General features: G+C 37.5%; 1 protein-coding gene across 4 annotated transcripts in view; it reads right to left on the reverse strand.

Annotated features, from left to right (window-relative positions):
- Window positions 1–15637, reverse strand: part of Sema3c (semaphorin 3C) — a 163485-nt gene that overhangs the window by 123084 nt on the left and 24764 nt on the right.

Here is a 15637-nt window from a genome sequence, read left to right on the forward strand (position 1 = left end):
TAAGGGATGAGATGAACCAGCACCATCATCATAGCTCTAAAGAAGACTTCTCATAGTATTAAATGGGATGAAAAATCAGATGAATGTGAAAAGAATTGTAAGGAGAGTAGCGACCCTTCCATTGAGGTGTGCAGAGAAAGATCTTAAGTACCAAGGACTGAAAAAAATCAAAGAGTAGGAGAGAGGCCTACAGACATCACCTACCAGAATGTGTACAAAGAATTCGTGTAACTCAAAATGCAGAGCAGCAGAAACACTGGGCGTAGGAGGGCTCCCTTTTGAGGAATAGATGACTCACAGGAATGAAAACAGTCCTATGAGCAGGACTTCTTGGAAAAGACAGTAAGCGATAGAGAATGTCTCCCTTAAGCAGAAAAAATGCACATTTCCAAGGAACGAGTAATAAAGCATCTTAAGCATGGAGGGCACATGATACCTCTCTCATGAGGAAAGCAAGAAGCAAGGGGAAATGGAAGCAGGGGAACTGCAGACAACCGATTGTCTTATCCAAAATGCTGCAGAGACAGAAGAATGATGGACTAGATTTCAGTCATATAAAGCACTCTGAGAAGTCTTTTTCTGAGAGATCCTTAGCACAAACCCAGGCAATAAGGAACTGAACTTCATGAGTAACTCAATTCATGGCCTGCTTTTAATACTGGAGATTTCCTTCCTCCATCCCTGTTAAATGCCATCTCTCTCTCTCTCTCTCTCTCTCTCTCTCTCTCTCTCTCTCTCTCTCTCTCTCCCTCCCTCCCTCCCTCCCTCCCTCCCTGCCACCCCCGTCTCTCTCTCTCTCTCTCTCTCTCCCTCCCTCCCTCCCTCCCTGCCCCCCAGTCTCTCTCTCTCTGTGTGTGTGTGTGTGTGTGTGTGTGTGTGTGTGTGTGTGTGAGATTCACTGAGATAGGGAATAATTTGCTAATTTGTATGCTATTGTTGCATATCACTCTGATTTCAGGACACAAGGTCCTCTCTATGTATCAGTGCTCTTCACTCAGTGTAAACACTGCTGGGACACGGTGCTAAACAGTAAATGACACAGCGACACTGTGGTGAGATGCTATGCTTACCCTTAGAGCAGTTGCTTGGGTTAGAAATTCCTTCTACATTATCTGCAACTCTTCAACGTGTCTAAGCTTTTCAGTGGTTTTCCCCTTCGACCAAGTCCGCAGCCTCACATTTATATGTATGTATACACTGTTCTATGACAGAAAGAAGTTCCCCGTCATTTTTTTGGGGGGGATGTTATTTATCCTCAACTTGCTCTACAGTAATCACTCTTGCAGATATATTACTGGTGGCATTCAACTGAATATTACTTGGTGCCTTGGAAGTACCACATCATTTACGATAAATAATGAACTCCGGGTGTGGGGAGATGGTTCAACGGGTAATGGGCTTGCCATGCAAGCATGGGGATCTAGGTTTGGATGTCTCTGTATTTCTTGTGAAAAGTGAGGTGTGATGTGATGGGAAGGGTCTATAATCCCAGGGATGGGAAGGCAGAAGCAAGTAGAGTCCCATAGCTCACTGGCCAACCAGCAAAGCTGATTTGGTGAGTTACAGCTTCAGTGAGAGACCATACCTCAAAAATATAAGGTGGCGAACAACTGAAGAAGACAGAAACATCGACCCCTTGTCTACATTCTCCCTCTCTCTCTCTCTCTCTCTCTCTCTCTCTCTCTCTCTCTCTCTCTCTTTCTCTCTCCCCCCTCCTCTCCTCTCCTCTCCTCTCCTCTCCCTTCTTCTTCTTTTTCTTCTTCTTTTTCTTCTTCTTCTTCTTCTTCTTCTTCTTCTTCTTCTTCTTCTTCTTCTTCTTCTTCTTCTTCTTCTTCTTCTTCTTCCTCCTCCTCCTCCTCCTCCTCCTCCTCCTTCTCCTCCCCCTCCTCCTCCTCCTTCTTCCTCTCTCTCTCTCTCTCTCTCTCTCTCTCTCTCTCTCTCTCTCTCTCTCTCTCTCTCTCTCTCTCTCCCCCCTCTCTCTCTCCTTCCCCCAAGTTTTTTTAGCTGTTTCAGGCAAGAATTGATAAGAATGACATAAATACTCTGTACAAATGAACTTCAAATATAGCTTTGCCTGCAGTTTCCTAGCTCCTCTTCTATCATTATACATGAAAATAGTTGTAAGAAAGGGGGAGGTTTGAATGCACATTAAGTTGAAGTCCTTTTTACTACTAGCATTGCACCACTAGCTTCCAAGAAAATCTAATTGATACATCCTCCGAGTGCACTTTGTGATTTATACAATCCCTACAAAAAATAATGGACACTTTTTGGCAGTGCTAAAGGCCTTTACATGTGTAATTGATTAAGAGAGTGGATGCCAGGATTGCTACACTCACCCTAGCTTATCATTTGAAGTGTGGAAAAAAACCCAAAAACTAAGCCTTTTTTTCTCCTACATGCGATGTTTATCTTAGCAATCATGGGAACAATTAACTGCATTTGCAGTTGGCTACATAGTGGCAGAAATGAGTTGAAATAAGGTTACAGAATTGTATTCAGATTGTCTCTTGTGAAGACAGCCAATTAGTAGGGCTAAAAACCTCTAATCATGAAAATGAAGACAGCATGAGGGACAAAATATCAAGACATGAACAATTTTCATGGAAAGGATGGTTTCCAAGGGTCTCAGAGTGTCTATTTATTTGTGGATCTGATTCCACATGTGTGTACAAATATGACTTAAAGAAAAATAATAGAGTCTGGGGAGATGGCTCACTGGCTATTCTTCCTAAAATCTTGGGTTCAATTCCCAGCACTCACAGGTTAGCTTACAACTGTCTGGGATTTCAGTTCCAGAGGCTCTGACACCCTCACACAGACTTATATGCAGGTATAGCAGCATGTACATAAAATAAAAATCATTTTAAAAGAAAATAAATAAATAGTAATGAATAAAAATATTCGTATAATTTTGCTATTTAATAGCACAAATTCTGAATACATTATATGTTACCCAAATGGAGATATTCTAATAAATGAAAATTGTTGTAGCATGTACATTATTAAGTACAAAAAAAGGAACTATGTTCTGTTCAATTCTGTATATGTAATGCAGAATTTCCCCTGCATGAAAGAAAAGACAATAAATGCTGACTTTGATTAGTTCAAGTGATAATACAACCCAGTATATTCATATCCCAAAGTGGTATTGATGCTTGTGTATGCATTCGATGACTGAAATGTCTCTCTCCAATCCTTAAATAGTCTCCGTTAGAGAAATGCTCTGTATTAGCCATTTCTACCAAGACAATATTCATATCCTAGGGACAACTTATTAGCCTGAAATATAACTCAAATCCATGCAATTGTTTTGATTATTTTATTGGAGACTACATTAAAGAAAACATTTCGAATTGGTATATAATAGTCCTCTTTGACTGTACCTTTGAATTTCAAAGTTTTAGTAATGGCAGTCAACAAGAGTTGGAACTTATAAAATTTAGAGTTCCAGGAGTAAATAATCCTTATTTTAAATTGTATGCTGTTCTAAGCAGCATGATGAAATCTTTCATTGTACCTATTTTTTCTTTTCTAAAATATGAATGATCCTTTTGTCCAAAGTATCTATGTTGCATGTATATGCTACCTTAATTTTAGTTATTAAGTAGCCAATTGAGTTATCATATTGGCTACCTTAGTGTCAATTTGACACAAGCTAGAGCCATGGAAGTGGATAGAGCCTCAATTGAATAAATGCTTCAAAAAGACCAAGCTACTTCCAAACTTGTAGGGCGTTTTCACAATTATTGGTTCATGTTGGAGGGATCAGACCATTGTGGGTAGAGACACTCCTTGGCAGATGGTTCTGGGTTCTATAAGAAAGTTGGCTGAGCAAGTCAGTAAGCAGCTCCCCTGCATGGCCTCTTCATCAGCTTCTGCCTACAGGCTTCTGCCCAGTTTGAGTTCCTATCCTGATTTCCTTCAATGTGGAAAAGTACCCAAATAAACCCTTTCCTTCCCAAATCACTTTTAGCCATGGCATTTCATCACAGCAATTGTAACTCTAAAACAGTTATCTTTTATTCTCTCCCAATATTTGTGTTCGGGTAATACTAATTCTACTTGAGAACGATCTCAGAGTGCGAGTGTGGTGACTCCAATGTCTCAGCACAAGACAAAGCTGTGGAGAGATAATCTGGTGTGGGGTGACAAGAGTTAGGAAATAAACTATGTATATATTATGTAGTGTTCAATGGAAGAGTGGTATCCAGCATGCAACTGTGGTCTTAGAAACAGATATGTTGGAGCTCCATTCTAGAACTTTTAAGGAGTATCATTTTGGTATTTCACATGGGTTAATCTATACCTCATATAGTTTGCATGTTTGTCATAATACAATCATATAAAGAGTCACCCAATAGAGCCCTGAGTACATAGAAGTGGTCTCTATGTGATAACCCAGCTAAGCACAATGGGTTATCAGCTAAGCACAATGTCAGTGAATATTTTCATCTCAGGAGCGATGCTAGTGCAGATTAGAATTGGCATTCTCCTAAAGAAGTCACGATTACCTCAGGTCTCACTTCAAACGATTTATTTCTCTTGCATGTGTGGCTAGGTTCAAGAGTTCTTTTCTTGTTTTAATTGGATATATTCTTTATTCTTTTTTTGCCTAAACCATAGAATAGAGTCGAGACATCCAATAGAAAACCGAGTGTTATCTGGGAAAGTTTCATACAACCATGTTTAATTTGGATGCATTCCACATAAAAATGGATATGCGCACATAAAATTTCTTTAAAAAGAAAAGGCTATAAAGGAAAGGCCTCGACCAGGAAGTGATGTTCACCTAACCCTTTTACGGAATAAAGAAAGATGGAAGATAAATACATCTACAGGAATGGAGTGAGGACACACGGCACAAACAGGGAGGTCCAAGGAAATGGGATTCCCCCTTAAGGTGTGGACTGCTTGTAGCAAATTCTTCTATTACACTAAGTTCAATATTTTTTCTCAGCCAACTAAGATGCCTCTTATTACTTTATAAGTTCATTGTTTTATTTAATAATGAATCCAGAATGCACAAACGGACAGACATTATTTCTAATGCATCATCCTCTTTCGAAAAGGAAAGGAAAGGGGCCGTAGTTTCTTTATTCAGAGATGATATAGATGGCTCAGTATTTAAGAGTGTTTGTTCCTCCTCTCTCACACAGCGTACAGCCATATACAGTGCTGATTCCAGGGGGCAGAATAACTGTTTCTGGATTCCTTGACACCTGCTTTCAAAGGAACATATCCCTACACAGGCAGACACGTGCACACAATTATAAACAAAGTAAATCTAAAATAAAATAGTTGATTCTTAGGACCCAGCACCTGAACACAGGGTTGAGACCCCTCTGGCAGATCGCAGAACACATAAGCACACACATGGAAAATCCCAGCTCCAGGAAGATCTGTGCTTGCTCTTTGCCAGACTAGAATTATTAAAAACTGAATCTGAGGCAAGTCATCTGAATACTCAAAGGACATCAATTTTATAACTATTCAGAATAGGTTTCTCATGGGAAATTTTGTTGCATTCCTTATTGGACACACCTTTGAGTCAGTTCTTACTACAAGTACCTTTGAGGCTGGTCTCTTACTCACTCAAGGCAGCTTTTAATATCCAGTCAAAAGACCTACATGTCATTTTGAGTGACAATTGTGTCCCTCTCTCATAGCTCACATAACCTTGTTTTCCACACAGTGGACCCCGAAGCAAGACCTATGAAGGTACTGCTGTTCTGGAGACCTTCTCATCACCAAAACACATCTTTAAGTCACGAGGAAATGGTACAAGGTATAAACTCATCCTTTATGCCATCAATTATCCCTAATTCGATAGAACCACCACTCTCTTCTCTTAGGCATCATTATTTCCTTGAAGAAAGGTGTCTAAAGTCCACAGTATCAGAGCCACTGTTATAACTAAAGCCTCCTTCCCAACCTCTGAGGTTTCTATCACTGTCACCAATTTTGAAGGCCACTCTGGGAACAGAAATTTTATTTCACGAAGTGTTCTCAGGCTTAGTATGTTTAGCTTGAATTTTATTAAATTGAATAACATTTTAGAATAAAATTAATAAAATCTAAAAGTATTTTCATATTCAGTATATCACAAGAACATATGCCATTGAAATTTATCCATGATTTTATGTATAAGCAAATACAAGTAAAGTTTTACCTTAAAACATGAAATATTTCATGAACTATACATTCGAAGTGCTGTAATTTATAGATAACATTAAGATTTATCTAGAACCCTAAGATAATGTTGCTTTCATTTCTTATTCTACCAGTTTCTTTGTACCTGAAAAATTAGTCCTTAATTGCTACACAATTTAAACCTCATCAGCTCAGTTTTCAAACACAAGACATTCTAGAGTATCTGATATATCCGTCTAGTGTTGCTCATAATATCCAGGCTGAAGCTTTGGATAACCAAGTATCCATGTTACAATAATAATTAAAGCAAAAAAAGAAATCGGTACAGATAATGAGGCAGAAGGAGAAGGCAGAAGGAGGTACAGGGAAGGGCATAGTGGAAGAGGAAGGGGCATTTGACCACAGGGGATTGAAGATGATCAAATTATAATGAAACTCATTAGCTTGTGCAATTATACACTAATAAAATAAAAGAAGAAATCTAATAAACAACGAGGGACAAAAAAAAAGACTACTGCGTGGCAACATGGAAAATAAATAAATGAATCGCATGTGTCACAGACTTCTGTCTGACAAGTCTATGATGAAGATAAGCAGACGGTATTTTCTATCCATGTAAACAGGAGGGCCAGGCACAGTGAAACTGCTTGAGGGGGAAGTGTCAATGCGAGAATATAAGCAGCGAACTCCTCGCGAATGGCAGCACTGTTTTCCAAATAAACCAGAGGGAGGTATGCAGATGTAAACCCTGGCCACATGTTCCATAGCAACGTGGCAGTGAGAGCTTTTCTGTGCGGAGGAATGTCTGTATGTGTTTATGACTGCTTTGATGTCCACCATAAATATCTGCTTAAAGGTCACCAGATTGCAATGACACAATCAGAAGCCAGGTTGTATATGTTGATAATACAGGAAAACTGTCTGGGGGACTGGAGAATAATAAACAGCAAGACCAGCCTATGTAGGAACAATATAGCAACAGAGAAGCAAACCTTTGAAAGAAATTTAAGACAGTCTGTGTTCCCAGGAAGTGCCAACCGCATGTTTTGTGTTGAGCTGAAGTTAGCCTTTGTATGAAGTCCTTCCCATGCAGGGCTTCCGTAAACGGCACCTCCATAAAAACACTACCTGTGCACTAGACCATGGGCAACTCTCAAGATTGGGTCTGTTTCTTAACTGGCTTATAGCCTTACAATTCAGAATTCTTTCTTATTTCTGTAAGGGAATGGTCCCTGGTATCTGGAAAAGAAACATAGTGTCTTTTCTTTTCTTCATGGGAAGCATTGGTATATACCTCCTTTCCCATGTTCTTTATTTCCATACCTACTATCTAATCAAGAAAGAAGGCTATATCAGCTCCTTTAAAGTCTCTAGATATTGGCGTGTTCCAATAACAATTACTGCTGAGAGTGAAAAATACTATTGATATGTGAAGTAAGCATATGTTGATTCAAAGTAATTGTTCCACCCAAGCGAACTTGTTATATTAAAATCCATTATGAATACTATCTCGAGCAGAGGCAGTTATGTACTCTGTCCTCTACTTCCGTCCCAGCCTCGTTCACTCAGAAGAGGGTACATTTGTTCCTTCGCCCCAAATCGGAGTCTCTCTACTTACTTCTCTGATCTGTCTTGTCTTTGCCCAGTGTGCTGCTAGTTTACCCAGACCTGCTGAGCTAAGCATCCACCAAACATGCTGAGAATGGATTGCTTTTCGTGACCCAGCTGTCTTCCTTGAGACCGAGCAGCTGTGTGTTTATAAGATAACATACTCAGATTCTCAGACTCCTTCAGATCGAGGTGTCCGACATCTTTAGGGAGCTTATGTTAGTGAGATATAAACAGTAATGACAAACCAAAATGATTAACTAGTATGAATATGGAGTATATTTTGTTTACTTTTATGGGTTTATTCCTAGGATATAATAATATGTTTATGATACAATTATGGTCAACAATACACGTACAATGTATGTTTTACAAATCCACAATTATGGGGAGAAAAAGTTTGGCTGGCTGTTTTACATCTTGAATTAAGTTTTGTTTTTTTAAAAAGTGTGTTACTTTGTGTGTATGTGTGTGCGTGTGTGTGTGCGTGTGTGTGTGTGTGTGTGTGTGTGCGTGTGTGTGTGTAAGTGAGGGAATAACTCCCAACATTCAGATTCTGAGAATGAAGGTAAGATCATCAGATTGGGTGTCAAGTGCCTTTACCCAGTGATTCATCTGAACAGCCCCTTGAAACTGGATTCCTTAAAGAGCTCTGCTATCCACTAGTCTTATTATGCTAAATGACTTAGAAGCTTGGTAATTTAGGATTCATATAGATAACATTCAACTAGTCACACATAATATTATAAGGTTTATGAAATTTTTCCTATGCTAAAATCCATCAACGTGTTATCAGTCTCTAAAAATAAAATTGGTAATAGAGTTTGAATGTGGAACTAAATAAATTCCATTTATAATTAGACTTAATAATTCCACTAAGTCCACAATTTAATGGAATTAGTAATTCCACTAAATTAATATTTTTTCAATAGCTAATGAAGTCTGTAAAACAGGAAATCCTGTGTTGTTGATTAATAAGTTCTGGTTAGTAGTTCTCTCATTCTAATATGGACACATGGATCTCCAGAAGTACACATACAGGTATAGACATCATCGTCAGGTTATACTAAATAAAAAAGCCATGTATTTCTTTATGTCTTACACATATAGCTATAAAAAACATTAAATGAAAGTACTCTATTATAAATATTCTACTTTAATGCATTGTAATTTTATAGAGCATATCCAAAACTTGGTATGATATACCAAATTGATGTAAAACAGCTTAAATTAAACATGCACTTAGAAACCCTAGTCTTGTTGTAAAATTTCTACAAAAATGAAATCACCAGATAAAATTTTATTTAAAGCCATTTCAATATGATGACAGAAAGAGAGACTACAAGGATGAGAGTAACTAATCCAAAAGTGAGTTTCATCGTGACTGCCTTCAGAAACTGAATTTAAAAGAAGACAGAAAGATTAAACTGGTGATTAAGTGGATAAATCAAATCCCTCAATCAAGACACTATATGGTGTCTAACAAATTATATATAGTATTAACTAATGCAGTAACCTGAGGCAAAGTGTAAACACTAATACCTTTAATCTGTCGATCTCCTTATTAAGATGTTAGTTACGAGTTTTGCTTGTCTTAGAAATAATGAGAACAAGAATATATTCACTTAATTGAAAGATCTGCTTACCTTAAATACAAAGTCCATGTCAAAGTGGATATGTCCTATCCATTATGCTTTATAGAAAAAAATCTAAAAGCCTCTAAATATATTCACACTTTAAGGCAACAATCTAGAGTTAGGCATGGTCTAATAGGGTTTTAAACAATATGTGTGATATATGTGTCTGGTATAGGTCTACATATGTATGCCAGTGCACATTAGACAATTAAAGAAGGGGTCAAATGCTCTTCTCTGTCATTCTAGATCTTATTCCCTTGAGGCAGGGTCTTACTTTTAACCTGCATCTCATGTTTTGATGGCTATGCAGGCAGCCATCAGAAAACAGTGACATGTATGTTTCTGCTCCACACAATGCTGAGGCTACAGGCATGCAGTGCCCTGTCCAGCTTGTTACCTGGGTGCTGGAATCTGAACACAAGACTTCAGCATTAACCATTGTGCCATCTCTCCAGTTACAATATATAGATTTTTGAAGAATTATCACTATAGACAACCATGCTTATATTTTTAGGCACATGTGTCTGTGTCTGTGTGTGTGTGTGTGTGTGTGTGTGTCTGTGTGTCTGTGTCTGTGTGTGTGTGTCTGTGTGTGTCTGTGTATGAGTTCATGTGCAACATATGTGTACAAGACCTTGTGGAAGACAGAAGAGGGTGCTGTGTCTCCTGAAACTGGAGTTATGGTTTGTGACCAACCATGTAAGTGCTAGGAACAAAACTTGGGTCTTCTACAATCCATGTATCTGTTTTTCAATCTTGTATAGTTTTATCATATAGCATTGACTTTAAATGTTCTAAGCAAAAGCCTACACAGAACTGGTATTTGCCCTTGATTATATCCAAACCTTATTTTTTGCTTTAGATTCTGTGACAGAATTTTGTAACCCTGCATAGTAGAGGTTCTAAATTGTATTTTAATTTTTAAAATATATTTTGTAAAGAAGTATGGCTGTTATATTGTAAGAATTTATATTATTTTGTCTGTGATAAACTCAAACCAGTGTGACTACACATTTTGCCAAAAATGATGTATTTTGAAAACAGATATGGAGCTCACTTAAACAACATCATAATGGTAAGCGTAAAAATAAATCAAATATTGTGAAAATGGACAAAAATTCATTTGTGGAAATACCCACTAACAGCATATTTTCACCCAGATCATTTTTAATAATAGATTTACAAATAACTAACCAAGCCAAGTATATGGTGTTGAGCTGGGAAGCCATGTAAATTGTACCTTAAAAACTTGTAGGCACATTTTTGATTAAATAATTCAGTTTTGAAATGATCATTTTCTGAGGTGCAAGATATTATTCTTATAACTTAAAAAGTTGGGGCTGGGGATTTAGCTCAGTGGTAGAGCGCTTACCTAGGAAGCGCAAGGCCCTGGGTTCGGTCCCCAGCTCCGAAAAAAAGAACCAAAAAAAAAAAAAAAAAGCTATTAAAACTATAATGAGCTGAATCAAATTATATTTACTTTAATAGAAAACATTGGTTTTCAGAAATCTCATACACAGGAGGAATTTAGCTCAGTGCTAGAAACTATCATCTGTTAAGGTATACGCTCCTCCCATTTAAGGTATTATTACATTTTTAATATGAAATATTTAACATTGGTTGTCTTGACTTTTCGATGAAACATTTTCATAAATAAATTGAAAGCAGAAAAAAAGAATCTTTAAAAACTCTCTTGACTTTATGAGCTCATAGTTGCTGAAGATGAGGCTCTACAAGGCTGCCTGGCTTTACACCCAGATTCTTTTCTCACACATCCCTGGGTTCTTAAAAGAAAGAGTAATGTTAGGGCTAAAAGTATGGAAAAGAAAAGGAAAACAAATTCAGAGAGCTGTTTTCAAGAGGAATCTGGTAAAAGAGCCTCAAGAATACAGTTCTAAAAAGCCCACTGTCTGGGATGAAAAATGTTTCTTACTTAGATAAGAATAAACTATTCTATTAAATGTCCTTTCTACTTTAAAATCTGCTGGTCCAAAGCTGAATGCCTGCAGATAGTTTTGAAACTGAACTTGCCCAATTATATTGACACATGAGAAAATACAAAGTTCACAGAGTTCCAGAAACACTAAAGAGGAAACAAGAACTAAGAACAAATCAGAGAAATCACACTGACTAACAAGATTCTTAAACATTTTGTTCTAGGTCATGTGATTGCTGTAGCACAGGATGGGTTTTCTCTAAACACTAAGACCATTAGGCCAATGTCCTACACTTCAGATGCAGGAACCGCCCACAGCAACACCGTCACTTCACAACATTGCAGCATTACACATTGCCCTTTGAAGAACACACCCACTTGCAATCTCAATACTGCTGCAGACTTCATCGAATTAAGATTAACATCTAGAAACAGCACACATCAGTCCTTCTTGAGTAGATTGTTGTATGCCTTGATTCAGCGCTATCTGTTTGATAGAACATAAATTAGGACTCCATGTTGGTTTTCATGGAAATTTCTGATGTACTCAGAATTTTGTGACACTTGGCTACTTTCTGAATAGTTCATGAATAAAATATGAGAAATTTGTACAGACACCCAAGCCCTCCTGCAACTCGTTTCTTGAGCTAAAGATCCAAATCTGGGTACATCCTCACCATGAAAAGTCTGTTAGAGAGTAAGTCCCACTCTACTGCCCTGACCCATTCCTTTCCATGGCCCACAAGATTTCCTCTGCCTCCTTACTAAAAACAAGACAAAGAAACAGCGTATCTTCTCCCACCCCTGTCAAAGTCTACAAAATAAAGCACACTTGTCCAAAAAATCTTCAATAATTTGAAAAACTTGGAGAGATATGGGAGAATAGAAAAAAAGGAAGGAAAGTAAGAGAGAGAGAGAGAGAGAGAGAGAGAGAGAGAGAGAGAGAGAGAGGAGGGGGGAGGGAGGGAGGGAGGGAAGGGAGGGAGGGAGGAAAGAAGGAGGGAAGGAAGGAAGGAATGAATGAATGAAAGAAGGAAAGAAGGAAAGCATGAATGTCCTTCGTTGACATTATTATTTTCTCAATTCATGTAATAAAATACACGGGAGACATTGAATGTGGTGGACCACACTTGCAATTCCCGCACGCAGGAGTCTGACATAAAAGAAACATCGCAGATCTGAACTAGCCCAGAATGTATGGCAAACTCAAGGGAAGCCTATGCTATACAGTGAGTTCTTATTGGAAAAAGAATTAAAACAAACAAAAACCAGGAAGACAGGAAGATGCTGCTTGATTTAAAAGCTATTTTAAAAGTAACCGTGAACTTTAAAGTGGAAAGCAAAATAGAAACTTCTTAAGTTAATAGAGAACATTCTGCCCTTCTCGCAGACTCAGATAGTTAGAAGCAAACTTGGGGGGGATGAATTGTACTCCACAGAGAATTTGAAATTAGGTTGATTCATCTGAAACATCAGTCATGGGGTAATTTTTATCCGTGTTAGAATTTGAGAATGTCATATGAAATGAGAAATCACACATAAAATAGTATATGATATACTATTGCTTTCAAGTTCAATACATCCTTTTAACATTTGTATTTACGACCGTGTGTGTGTGTGTGTGTGTGTGTGTGTGTGTGTGTGTGTGTGTGTGTGGTACACATGCCTATACTCTTAGTACACAGTTACACAGGTGGATTTTGTGTTTCATGACAGCTTCTTGGGGCTGGAGAAATGGGTCACTGGTTCTGAGCAGGAGTTGCCTTCCAAAGAATACAGATTTGATGCCTAATACCTACACAGTGGCTCACGTCATAACTCTTTCCAGTTCCAAAGAATCTAATGCCTTTTTCTGGCCTCTAAGGTCACTACACACATATGGTACACAGGCACAAACACAAGCAAAATACCCTCATGTATATACTGTTTAAAAAACTTATCAAACTAAGGAATACAGCTTGGTGACAGAGCTTATGCTCAGAAACATCCAGGAACCAGACCCAGGACAGCAGGAAGATCCAAACATGGCTGCCTTGCTTTCCTTCCCCATACTTAAGTTTCTAACTAAACTCTCGCTGTGGGTAGAAAACTCTTGCTAATGGTTATTTTGTGATGGTTTTTCCTCAAATATTCATTGTTCCAATAAAGATTATGTTTCTTTTAGTATTCTTCAGAATATTTTCCAAGTTTTTTTCTTGGAGAAAAGATAGCAGCTAGGAAGAAGCAGTACCTAAAGACGGGTCCCTTAACGCTGTGCTTTAATCATGGGAAATGTCATGCTCTGGAGTTCTTGGATGAGCGGATTGGCCTGGGTGGGAAGCCGGAAGGTGAGACATGAAGAGGATCTACTTCTACCAGAGATGACTAGGGTCATCTTCTGGTTTAGACATATTGGGTTCCTAGTGTAGCTTTCTGTGTCTGTTGATCATACCTATAACTTCGACTTGATCTGAAATCAGCTAAAACTATAGCCTCAGGGTACTCTTGTGAGGGATTTAAATGATGAAATTATTTGAGGTAGGGCAAGCTAATGTTGAATGACAGTACTGTCCAATGGTAACCCATTAAGGGAGAGGAAAGAGGAAGCCTTGTTTTTACTCCAATTTCCTTCCTTAACTTTGCCAGCACATCCATCTACCCTGGTGGCACTGTATTCCTTCCTCGGTACCAGAATTGAATATTGTTTGGCGTCCAAAGTGTACTGAAGACCTAGGACGCTCCTAGAATGCTCTGGGCCTTCAATTCCAGATTGGGTCTGCCAGGCATCCAGCCAAAGGACTGAGTGGTTATGTGATTCTTAGAATCTTTCATGTGAGACATCCATGCATGGAATACGCCGACCAGACTGTGTGAGCCAGGCTAATAAACCATTTAATATGTATTCATTCTATCAGTTAGGTTCCTCTAGAGAGAAGCATGACTGCTACTCTCTGCTTGTCTTCTATGTAGACCTTAGACATCAACCAGGTCCTTCTCTATGGCAGCCTGTACACCATTTTAAAAAATGGGGCTTTTCAATCCTATGTTATCTTGATTTCTAAAACCAACACCATTAATTCCATTATATGGAACCTTGACAGAGTAGATTAAGGTATAGTCTATACTTTCTTTTTTAACCAAAGATCTTCCATTTCTTTTTACTTTGATATGTTTTCCTAAACTCTGTCTTTCTGCGGTATAGTTCAAATATTATAGTCTCCCTCATATTTTCCTAATATTTCTCTCTAGCCTTAAACATTAAATGTTAAGAGTGTCAATCATTGTACATGCATCTCTTAATAGGATAATATATGTGGTGCAAGCAAGAAATGGACAATGAACAAACGTTCTGTCTAATCCAAAACATCAAACATAGTGTTTGATGCTCAGCCCAACTGACAATTATTTTAAGGAAAATTGTGTTATATTAGGTCATAATAAGGTTACTAAGATTCTGATGTTACAAAAATAATTCAGATGATACATTGGAATATTCCAAATGCTATAAAAAGTTACTTGAAAACAGAAAAAGACCTATTTATCATTCAAAAAATGTTTAAAAACACAATGAACTTTTAAAAGTTTTATATGTATATAAAATATTATATCATATATATTATATGTATAAGGTAACAGAAAATAGTTATATATTTTAAGTACTATTGGTATAAATCATTGGAATTTTAAACTTTCCCACAAATGAATAATGAAAAAACTAGACAGCTCTCTAAAGAAAATTTATTTTTGCCATTATTTTGAAAGAATAGCACTTATAGTATCTATTTCCTTAAAAGCAACACAAATTACAAAAGATAAATTTCTGAACCCTGGGGAATAATTTTAATTACCAGGGGAAGCAGGGGATGTATTTAGAATATACTGTTCTGTTTCTTATTTAAATATTGTGGCATTTCACATAGAACATTGTGAAACACTAAATTTAATTTGGGTGTTGATAATTTGTACTTCCCTAGTAAGGCAGAATATAATTGTTTTTCCTGGTTGCTTAATTATTTAACATTTCATTTTGTTGTTTATTAAAAGTAAACTTTACATTTTTAGATATTCATCTTTTTTCACCCAATGATGCAAGAAATTTTTAAATGAAAATGAAAATTTAAAATGTAGATGTCATAGATGTGTGCTTCTATGGCTCAATTAAAAGCACATTATTTCCTAAGTAGAATGTCTTAAAAGTGGAGGAATTAGGACCCACTCTGATATAAAAAGCATTTGGTGGTTTTGAGCAAAGATGACTTAGCCTGACTTTCTTTCTTCGGCTTTAGATACTAACTTAAAATAGTTGGGGCTGTAAGTAATGAGC

The sequence above is a fragment of the Rattus norvegicus genome, chromosome 4, assembly GCF_021556685.1.
Source record: "Rattus norvegicus strain SHRSP/BbbUtx chromosome 4, alternate assembly SHRSP_T2T, whole genome shotgun sequence".
NCBI lineage: Eukaryota > Metazoa > Chordata > Mammalia > Rodentia > Muridae > Rattus > Rattus norvegicus.